The sequence below is a fragment of the Dipodomys merriami genome, unplaced genomic scaffold (genome assembly GCF_024711535.1).
Source record: "Dipodomys merriami isolate MVZ:Mamm:240054 unplaced genomic scaffold, mDipMer1.0.p SCAF_1, whole genome shotgun sequence".
NCBI lineage: Eukaryota > Metazoa > Chordata > Mammalia > Rodentia > Heteromyidae > Dipodomys > Dipodomys merriami.
In genome coordinates this window covers 23,953,939-23,964,458 of record NW_027202270.1, presented here as the reverse complement: position 1 = coordinate 23,964,458, position 10,520 = coordinate 23,953,939, and positions in this window count along the sequence as shown.

Here is a 10,520-nt window from a genome sequence, read left to right as displayed (position 1 = left end):
AACAACAGCAACAAAGATAAAACTTCTTGTGTTCCTATCTTGGGGTTCATTTCACTTGGCATCATCTAATATGGTCATATGTACATAGCTTTTGACCTTTTCCTGCTTGTCCTAGACATATATTAGTTATTGTAAGTAAGGGAAACTATGGGACCTATGTTTCTTTGAGCCTGGCTTCCTTCACTTAATGTGATTTTTTCCAAGTCTTTGCATTTCCTAACAAGTGGGATGATGTCATTCTTTCTGATGGAGGCATAGAACTAATGTATGTATGTATGTATGTATATATATATATATATATATATATATATATATATATATCACATTTTCTTGATCCATTTAGTTTTGGATTTTTAAAGGATCATATTAATCATATGCAAATATACATACCTATATAGACATACAAATATATTCTAAATACTGAATGTAGATGTGTTGAAGATGGTGATTCATTAGCCACTTTCTTTTGCTCTGTTATAAAAGCAACTGGGTGAAGGCACTGTTCCTCATCACGTTACAACTAAAAGGATTAAAATCCTCATATAGGGAAAAATTTACAGAAGTTACAGGTGGAGCCAGCATAGTCAGTCTCCTCTTATGTGGTTAATATTTGTCTTTCTGGCTTAAGAAAAAGCCTTTTGGTTAGCTCCCTCTTTGACTTCCTTTCCCCTTCTTCTATCCATTCTCCCTTCCCTTCCTCTTCCCCTTCCCTTTCCCCTTCCCTAGCATTGGGGTTTTAACTCTGAGCCTCAAATGTGTCAGGCAGGTTTTTTTTTTTAATTTAATTTAATTTTATTTGTGAACATACTGTACAGAGGAGTTACAATTACATGGGCAGGATAATGCATACATTTCTTACCAAGCATTGCAGCCTCCTCCTTTGTTTACCCTTCACATCCCTTCCCAGCCTCCCCCCTCCCCCATCCCAATCCTTCTCCTCCCCCCCCACCCCCCCCACCCCCCGCACCGACGTTGTAAAGCTCGTTTTGGACATGACAACTTGTACTTCTCATTGTTGCAACAGGTCCACCTGTATCCTTAAACAACTGGTTTTTCCCCATCTCCTCCACAAGTTATACTGACATCAAATATAGTGAAAGCAGGGGTTATACTGTGGGGGAGGGACATACAAAGCAACAAAGAGATAATCTTATAAATGCGTTAGAAACACATGCATGAAAGAAAAAAACATTAAAATACACATCTAAGGGTTCATTTTCCTGACATCACATTATCTGACCTTTTCCGCTTGACTCATACATATACTAGATATTACAAATAAGGGAAACCATGGGACCTATGTTTCTTTGGGCCTGGTTTACTTCACTTAATATAATTTTTTCCAAGTTTTTCCATTTCCTAACAAATGGGGAAATGTCATTCTTTCTGATGGAGGCATAGAATTCCATTGTGTATATATACCACATTTTCTTGATCCATTCATCTACTGAGGGGCATCTGGGTTGGTTCCATATCTTAGCTATGGTAAATAATGCTGCAATAAACATAGTTGTGCTGGTAGCTTTAGTGTGGTCTTGTTTGTGAACATTTGGGTAAATGCCCAAAAGTGGGATTGCTGGGTCACAGGGGAGTTCTATGTGAAGTCTTTTGAGGAACCTCCATACTGCTTTCCAAAGTGGTTGAACAAGTTTACATTCCCACCAACAATGAAGTAAAGTTCCTTTCTGTCCACATCCCCTCCAGCATCTGTTGTTGTTAGAGTTCTTGATTTTTGCCGTTCTAACTGGAGTGAGGTGATATCTCAATGTTGTTTTAATTTGCATTTCTTTTATGGCTAGGGATGTTGAACATTTCTTCATGTGTCTATTGGCCATCCTTCTTTCTTCTTCAGAGAAGTTTCTCTTTAAGTCTTTCGCCCACTTATTTATTGGGCAGTTGTTTCTTTGAGGATTTGTTGTTGGGTGGTTTAATTTTTTGAGTTCCAAGTATATTTTAGATATGAGACCCTTGTCCGTTGTATGGCTAGTAAAGATCTCCCAATCTGTGGGTTTTCTATTGATGTGTCAGGCAGGTTTTAAGCTAAGGCACCCTTCAGTCCTTTTTTTGCAGTGGTTATTTTTTAAATTTTTTTTCTTGTAAAGATACTGTACAGAGGGGTTACAGTTACATGAGTAAGGTAATGAGTCCATTTCCTATCGAGCATTGTTACCCCCTCCTTTGTTTTTCCCCTACTATCCATCCCTTCCCTCCCCACCTCCCCAACTCCTCCTTCCCCAACCCCGAAGCTGTAAAGTTTGTTTTCAACATAGTGTTTTGTATGTCTCATTGTTCCAATGGGTCAACGTGTATCCTTGTTTCAGCATTTTGTTATTTCCCTTCCCCTCCCCAAATTAGAAAAATGTAAATACAAGATGCAGGGCACCAAGATCAAATACAGTGACAACACGGGTTACACCACAGGAGAAGAACATACAAAAGAAACAAAAATCACATAGTACATTAAACACAACAGCGACCAAAAAAAAACTTCTTGTATCCCTGTCTTGGGTTTCATTTTGCTTAGCATCATCTTATATGGTTATATGTTCATAGCTTTTGACCTTTTCTACTTGTCTGGTAAGATTATTCTAGACATATACTAGTTATTCCAAATAAGGGAAGCCATGGGGCCTATGTTACTTTGGGTCTCAGTTACTTCACTTAATATAATTTTTTTCCAAGTCTTTCCATTTCCTAAAAAATGGGATGGTGTCATTCTTTCGGATGGAAGCATAGAATTCATGTGTGTGTGTGTGTGTGTGTGTGTGTGTGTGTGTGTGTGTGTGTATACACAGTGGTTATTTTTGAAATAGTCTTTCTTCCTGTCTAGAACACACCTGGGCTGCAATTTGTCTATTTTAGGTTTTCTGTGGTTGCTGGGATGACAAGGATGTGTGACCACACCCAGCGTCTTTCCATTGAGATGGAGTCCCATGGACTCTTCTGCCCAGGCTGGCCTGGATCCCCAAAATGGTTTAGAATGACAGAGACACACCACTGTGCTCAACTATGGGTTGAAAAGGCATCTTGTGAACTTTCTTGTCTGCTAAAACTTAGAGATATTGATTTATATTTAAATTATTAAATAGAGAGCTAAAACATTGGTATGTTTATAGTAGAGTCCAGTTTGTCTCCTTAGACTTTTCAAAGATTAGGTTGAGACCTATCCTTTGAAATGTGTGTGTGTGTGTGTGTGTGTGTGTGTGTGTGTGTGTGTGTGTGTGTGTGTGTGTGTGTGTGTGTGTGTGGCTGATATGGAAGTGTCTAACAAGTGCCAGGCCCTGAGATCAATCCTTAGTACTGCAAAAAAAAAAAATGTTCTCTGGATAGGATGGTTCTGGAATAGAGGAGATGTTAAAAACAATGAAATAATGCACTAATATGGGTTCATGGATAACAAATGTACCATACTAATGTAAAATATATGATCTTACTTAGACAACTGGTCTTAGTGGTCTATCAGCTATTTTGAAATCATCTGGTACATAATTAGACAGACACATATACTTTGTGTGTGTTTCTCATTTCTAGTCCATAGCTTCCTGCTTGTATTGGTAATTTTGTGCTGATGTTATAACTATTCAAATGACTCTTCACAGAACAAGGATTCCCCATGCCAAAGAAATTGGTTTTTTAACACACAAGAACACACAAAGCTTTCTTCTTTTTGATCTTTTTTGGTTTGTTAACCACAAAGTGTTCTAAATTTAAAAGGTTATTGGTACAAAAAAATAAAGAAATAAAACATGGAGGGTAATCTGACAGGAAACTTTAAGGAAAAGAGATTCATAATCTCTTCAGTCAAGATTTTGGTGTTTTGCTCTAGTCGATTAGAGACCCTCTACAAACATTCATAGAACCAAGACCTTTTCGAATTGTTAGCCCTATTGGACTGAGACATTATTGTGAGCAGAAACTATAATCCTAAAACCATATACCTAACATGCTTTAACTTGGTAGTCAGAATGAGAATGAATTATCTCTGTTGACCCATATATGAGGCTATGCACAAGTCTTACTTGTAAGAATTAAAAAAGAGTAACAGCTGAGAACTCAGGTTCTCCCTGACAGCTGGCATGCCCCATCTAGATCTTCCAAGTGTTTCTTATGCTTAACTGTACCATTTGCTGCATGAGTTTTATTTTAGATGCTTACTAAAGCACAGAGGAATGGCAGAGAAGGAGCAATTTTACTACCAAAGATGGCCAGGCATATTCTATCTTCTAACCCTACTGTGTTGTTTTTACCCATGTTCTGCTTTCCCATGCTAATCTGTTTCTTATTTGATTAAGATAAAAATGTTTGTCTTTTACTTGGAAATGTTGCATTTGAAAAATGAAGCCACCATTCCACTGCTATATGGACCAGTGAACCTTCATCACCCTACTTGACTAGGAATTTCCTATTGTATTAAAGATATTACAAGATGAATGAGTTGGTTACTCTCCTTTTCTCCCAGAGGACAGAGGTGACATGTTTGAAAGATACTGCAAATGGGGTTATGGGAATGTGGAGTTGAAACCACTGACTTTTTGGCATGAGCAAAGGCAACTGTTGAATGTGTATCTTTAAAGCCAAATAGGAATTCTATCTTTCCAGAAAAGAAAAGGTTATGAACCAAGGAAAGAAAGTTTATAGGTAAAGGATAGAGGAGACAATTTGAGGCAAAGAATAAAATAGTGTGCACATACCTGTAGGAATTTGGTATATGAACTAAAAGTGATATTTGTGTTAGAGAATAGCAAGGCAAATTAGAGGGTGAAATTCTAAAGTAAGATTGAAGTGGCTACATCAGTTGTCCTGCTTGACTAAGAGAAGAGAGAAAGAGAGGAAAAGAGGGAGGCAAAGAGAGAGATAGAGATTTTAAAATTCATCACCTTGGTTGCATTAAAGTAGGAATTTCATCCATCCAGCAGATTGTAACAGCAAGTAGGGTGATATTAATGTCTAATTTTTTTGAGAGTATGAAATATTGGATCTTACTTAAAATGTTGGATCCTATGTGGTATTCTTATGAGGGAGGAAGAGTCAGGGAATGTTATTTTCACCTTTAGTGAAAACATCAAAAAAGGATATTGACTTGGTCTGGTTCATAAACCCCATATTTCTTATTCTTTAATAACAATTTGGCTCATTAATTTCCAATTTGTGTGTCTGTGTGTTTACTTGCAGGAATGAATCCTCAAAAACACAGACATTTATTTTGTATTTACTCTAATAATAAAACAACTAACATACTTAATAAAATCTTATTAAATTAGACTTGAATTTGTTGTAACCAATCCTTTATACATTCCTGATAAAAGGGGTTGTTGGTTAAGTACAAAATAGCAAAATTTTGAGGTTCTTGTTGTACAATATCTTTTATATTTGTATGACTGCTTTTTGACACAATGAAATATTATATTAGTTATTGGTGCCATCCATGTTTAGCACCTATAATTAATTGACATAACTCGAAGCAAAGTAAGAATTAGCATGGGTGTGTTTTAATCTTTGTGCACATGTAAGTACTAACATGTTGATTAAACTTATTGAAATATGTATTAAATTTCTTTTGCCTGGCTGTAGCATTTATTTCTCCTTCTTTGATTATCATTTGCTTGTACAATAACTAAATTGTCCAATAAAGTAAAAGGTCAACCCATTTAACTCTCAAGCCTCTGAATTTTTTTCTTTATCCATGCACATAATTCAGCTTGTGTGTGTGTGTGTGTGTGTGTGTGTGTGGTGTGTGTGTGTGTGTGGTGGTGTGTGTGTGTGTGTGGTGTGTGTGTGTGTGTGTGTGTGTGTGTGTGTGTGTGTGTGTGTGTGTGTGTGAGAGAACAATGGAAAAACCTTCCATTCTGGCACAAGGTTTTCCTTTACCTCATTCTATGTCATAACATCTTCTACTTCAGATTATAGTCCTTATTTGACCTATCTACTGTGTTCAATAGTTTACTTCCAAAACTTCCAACTACAGTTTGTTGTTGGAGCATGTTTATAAATAATACTCCCTACTTGGTGCATGAAATGACATTTTCATATTGCCTTTTACACGTTAATAAGCTGTGTAGAAAAGTAGAGCTCCTAGTTGTGACAAGTTCAAGCCTGTTCCAATCTTATTTCAGAATTCAGACCATGCATTTTCTTGACTCAGAGAATAATTATGCAGTTCATAAGACCCATCCTCAAAGCAAAAGGAAGTTGTTAATATTCGAATTATTCCTCTATTAAACTATTGACTAGGGAGATCAGGTTTATTGTAGCCAAATATGTGACTACTACCAATTATTTTACCTTTAGAGAGGTTGAAATACAAAATTAGGGAAATGGATAAGATCAATGTCTCTTATTTTCTTTTTTTCAGTTTTTTAAAACTTATTATCCTTAAGTAGTTGTACAAAGGAGTTGCCATGGAGCAAAGCAGTTATGAACACAGTGCATCTTGGCATTCTCACCCATCCCTCTGAAACCCACCTCCTCCCTCCCTCTTCTTAATGTTGTAGGATGTACATAGAATTCTACATTGCATGCTCCCATCTTCTCATTGTTATTCAGCTACTCACTCCATCCCTTTCAAATACCTCCTTCCTGGTATTTATTTTGCTGAACTTTGACTTTACCTTTCTACGAATTTACACTATTTGAGTTTCTCCTTGAGTCTAACCATATTTCAGTTCATACATTTATAGATACTTGCATACCACCCAATGTATTTACTTGTAAGTTTATGTCTCTTTTTATTGCAAAGTTCTGTGCTTTGGGCAGAGCAATATTGCTAACGGTCACCTGTTCAGGGTTAATAAGTGTTATCTCCTGTAATTACACAATGACTCTGAAGTAAGTATTGTTATTTCTACTTTACAGATGAAAAGATGCAGAGAGGAAAAGCAGTGTATTTGGATATACACAAAAGTCAAAACCAGAAATAGGGGCTGGGAAAGTGGCTCAGTGGTAGACTGCTTGCCTTGCATGCATGAGGCCCTGGGTTTGATTCCTCAGCATCACATAATGAAAAAGAAAAAAGCTGGAAGTGGTGCTATGGCTCAAGAGGTAGAACACTAGCCTTGAACTGAAGAGCTGAGGAACAGTGCTCAGGCGGAGAGTTCAGGCCCCATGTCCAACAAAAGGAAAGAAAGAAAGAAAGAAAGAAAGAAAGAAAGAAAGAAAGAAAGAAAGAAAGAAAGAAAGAAAGAAAGAAAGAAAGAAAGAAAGAAAGAAAGAGACCCAATTTAAGTGTAAAGTGTAATCTAAAACCTAAGCTCATAATTACTCCTTCCCATTGGCTAAAGGAAGGATAATTACACATGAAAATCTAGAGGTGTGGTGCTTTAAGATAGAGTATCATGCTGCTTTATTTTTTTTTCATCCAACTGAAGATTATGGTTATAAAGAAGAAGGCTCAGAGAAGGAAAATGACTGCGGTGATGGTGTCAATGTCATTTGGTACTGGGTGTTCTGGGAATTAGAAGCCAGAAGAGTGCACAATAGCCAAATAGTCACAAGGCAGACATTTTGTATCCGGGGAAAAGTCGACAAGCATAACAGTCCGTAACAGAATCATCACATTTTGAGCTTCTAGTAATGCCGGCAAGGCTGGATTTGCTCCTCCCTCACCTCTCCCTGAATTTTCTTGCAATGCTCGCACATTGCTGGTCATATTCTAGTCACCACGACCTTCCCCCCAGGGCTTACCACTGTTGCTCACCCTTTGCCTTTCCATAACTAATCCCTGAGATCATTTAGATTTTACTCTAAGGGTCATTTAGAATTTACTCCTCACAAAAAACCTTGCCTAACCATGCTAGTCATTATTAAGTGGCTTTTATAGTTTTCATACTCATACTTCATTCATTTAATTTCTGATACCTTTAGAAAAGGAACTCCAAAGGTCAGAGTCTTATGTGGGGGTTCTCCACAGACTCCCCAGTTCCTAGCTTATGCTAACTGTAAGACAAGGGGTTCTTAATGTGGTGAATGAACAGATGAATCAATGAGTAGCTTTGCTATTGAATAATTACAAGCAAATCATTGGAGCTAGTCGAGAACTTCCAAATACCAACGTTCAGAAGAACTTGAATAAAAGAAGTGCTTGAATATTATTTAGTCTAAGAAAGCAAAAAGAAAGGGCTCAAAAGAAAATTTTCATGTAGTGTAAAGTATCAGTATTAAAATACTCACTATGGGCTGGGAAGGTGGCTCAGTGGTAGAGCGCTTGCCTTGCATGCCCGAGGCCCTGGGTTCGATTCCTCAGCACCACATAAGCAAAAAGAAAAAAGCCGGAAGTGACGCTATGGCCCAAGTGGTAGAGTACTAGCCTTGAGCTGAAGAGCTGAAGGACAGTGCCCAGGCCCAGAGTTCAGGCCCCACGACCGAACCTCCCCCCCCCCACCCCCCGCCAAAAAAAAATACTCACTAACTCTTTCTTATGTGATAGAGAGCAATACGGAAAATAGAAAGGATTTCCAGTTGAAAATAAATATTTCAGTCATTGGAGGTGTAAGATCTTCCCAACATTTCCAAGTGTCCTGAAATGTTGTCAATTGTTTCCTCTCAAGAATGCATAGGAACTTATGTGTAAGTTTTGTGAGGAGCTGACCCTGGATAATGAAGGTGATTTTTAAAATATATTGGCATGGCTTTCATCACTAAATTTTAAAGCAGCATGGTTTGTTTAATACTCTATAAATCCAAATCCTCATGTAAGCAGAAGACCAGTGTTACTTTTCTCCTTTTGCTCTGAGAGTTACCTTGTGAAGGGTCACACCATCACTGTGGCCAAGTTGGGACCGGTGCTCTGGAATCTTGTCTCGCAAAGGAGAGAGTAAGCCTTGTGGAAACAGAATCAGGGTGATTCTTTACATGAGTAGCATACTGCTTCTTGGAGGTGGGGTGTAGAGTTTCTCAAGAAAGGACACTCAGAGTGATTAAAATTGCTCAGAGCTTGCTTCATTGTGCAGTTCTGATGCTGTAGTATGTGATTCTGGCAAGAAGAGAGAATGGAAGGGACAGAAAATCCCAGCTAGTGGCAGGGAAGGGCACACTACGCAGAGGCTACCTCAAGAAACAGGGCTGTGGCTGATAGAGAACAGTTCCAGATTGGTTAGACCGGTACACTGGCTTTAGTGGCTATTTCCTGGGAACAAGAGCAAAAGCATGGATGTATAAAGGGTGAGGGCTCATCAGCCCCTACCATACCACAGTATCTAGTTGAGTTCCAAGAGCAAAGTGACAGAAAGCAGCTTTTAGAAGTTATTTTTTCTCCCTGGGAAATAAAATGTAACATATCTTGATACCAGGACAAAAAAATTCAGAAACCACCAAACATGTACATCCTTTATAAGCCAATAATTCTACTCATTGGTATCGCTTCTACAAAATGTGAGCGTGCATGCAGCCTAAGTCTTTGGCAACATTATTCATAAAAGGGCAAAAATGGAGACAACCCAAATGTCCAGCAACAATAGGATGGATAGATATTATATGGCACATTCCTACAATGGAACAGTACAAAGCAATAAAAATGAACAAGGCACAGTTCCATGAAATAAGGTAAGTCCACCTTGCACAGCAGATACAAACCAACCTAGCCTAAATGATTCCATTTATCTGAAGTTCAAGGCCATGTGAAAGTCACTGGGGACTTTAGGTGTATACAGGGAACATGCTTGCTATGTGATAATCCATCCAAATTTATACTTTTGCCTATTTCTCTTATGTATATTATAGTTTAATACAAAAAAATTCTTTAAGGCGCCGGGCGCTGGCCATGCCTGTAATCCTAGCTACTGAGGAGGCTAAGATCTGAGGATTGCAGTTCAAAGCCAACACCTCTAAGCACCACACCTCTAGATTTTCTTATCTCCAATTAACTACCAGAAAACTGGAAGTGGCGCTGTAGCTCAAGTGGGAGAGTCCTAGCCTTGAGCTGAAGAGCTGAGGGACAGAGCCCAGGCTGAGTTCAAGCCTCATGATGGACCAAAAAAAAAAAAAAAAATCCTTAAGGAAAATAAGTCATGCTTCTGCCTAAGGTGAAACAAATGACCCTCTTCGGCAGGAAAGGGAGAGGAACTTATTTCCAAGCCTGTGGTAGGGGCCTTGGTTGGCATGAGTATGGCTGTCTCCATGCTGAACATGAACAACTGGAGAGACCAGAATAGCCCGTGGCTGACAGTGCATTTGCGTTTTCTCGTCCTGATCAAGGTTTTCTAATTCTGGCCCAGAGGAGTATACATGTCTCTAACTGGGAGGCCACATGTTGGCACGCTAGGTATTCTCTAGGGAGCAGCAGCTTCTGTCCTTGTGCCTGGAGCAGGAACAGTACAGAGGGCAGGACAGGCTCATCCCGCGGTAGACCTGGCACTAAGATTTCAAGCACCTGTTCCTTTACATGACATCTCTAGTTCTTAAGTTTGACTGATATACCTCTCTCCCTCCTTCCCTCCCTCCTTTCCTCCCTCCTTCCCTCCCTCCCTCCCTCCCTCTCTCCCTCCCTCTCTCCCTTCCTTCCTTCCTTCCTTCCTTCCTTCCTTCCC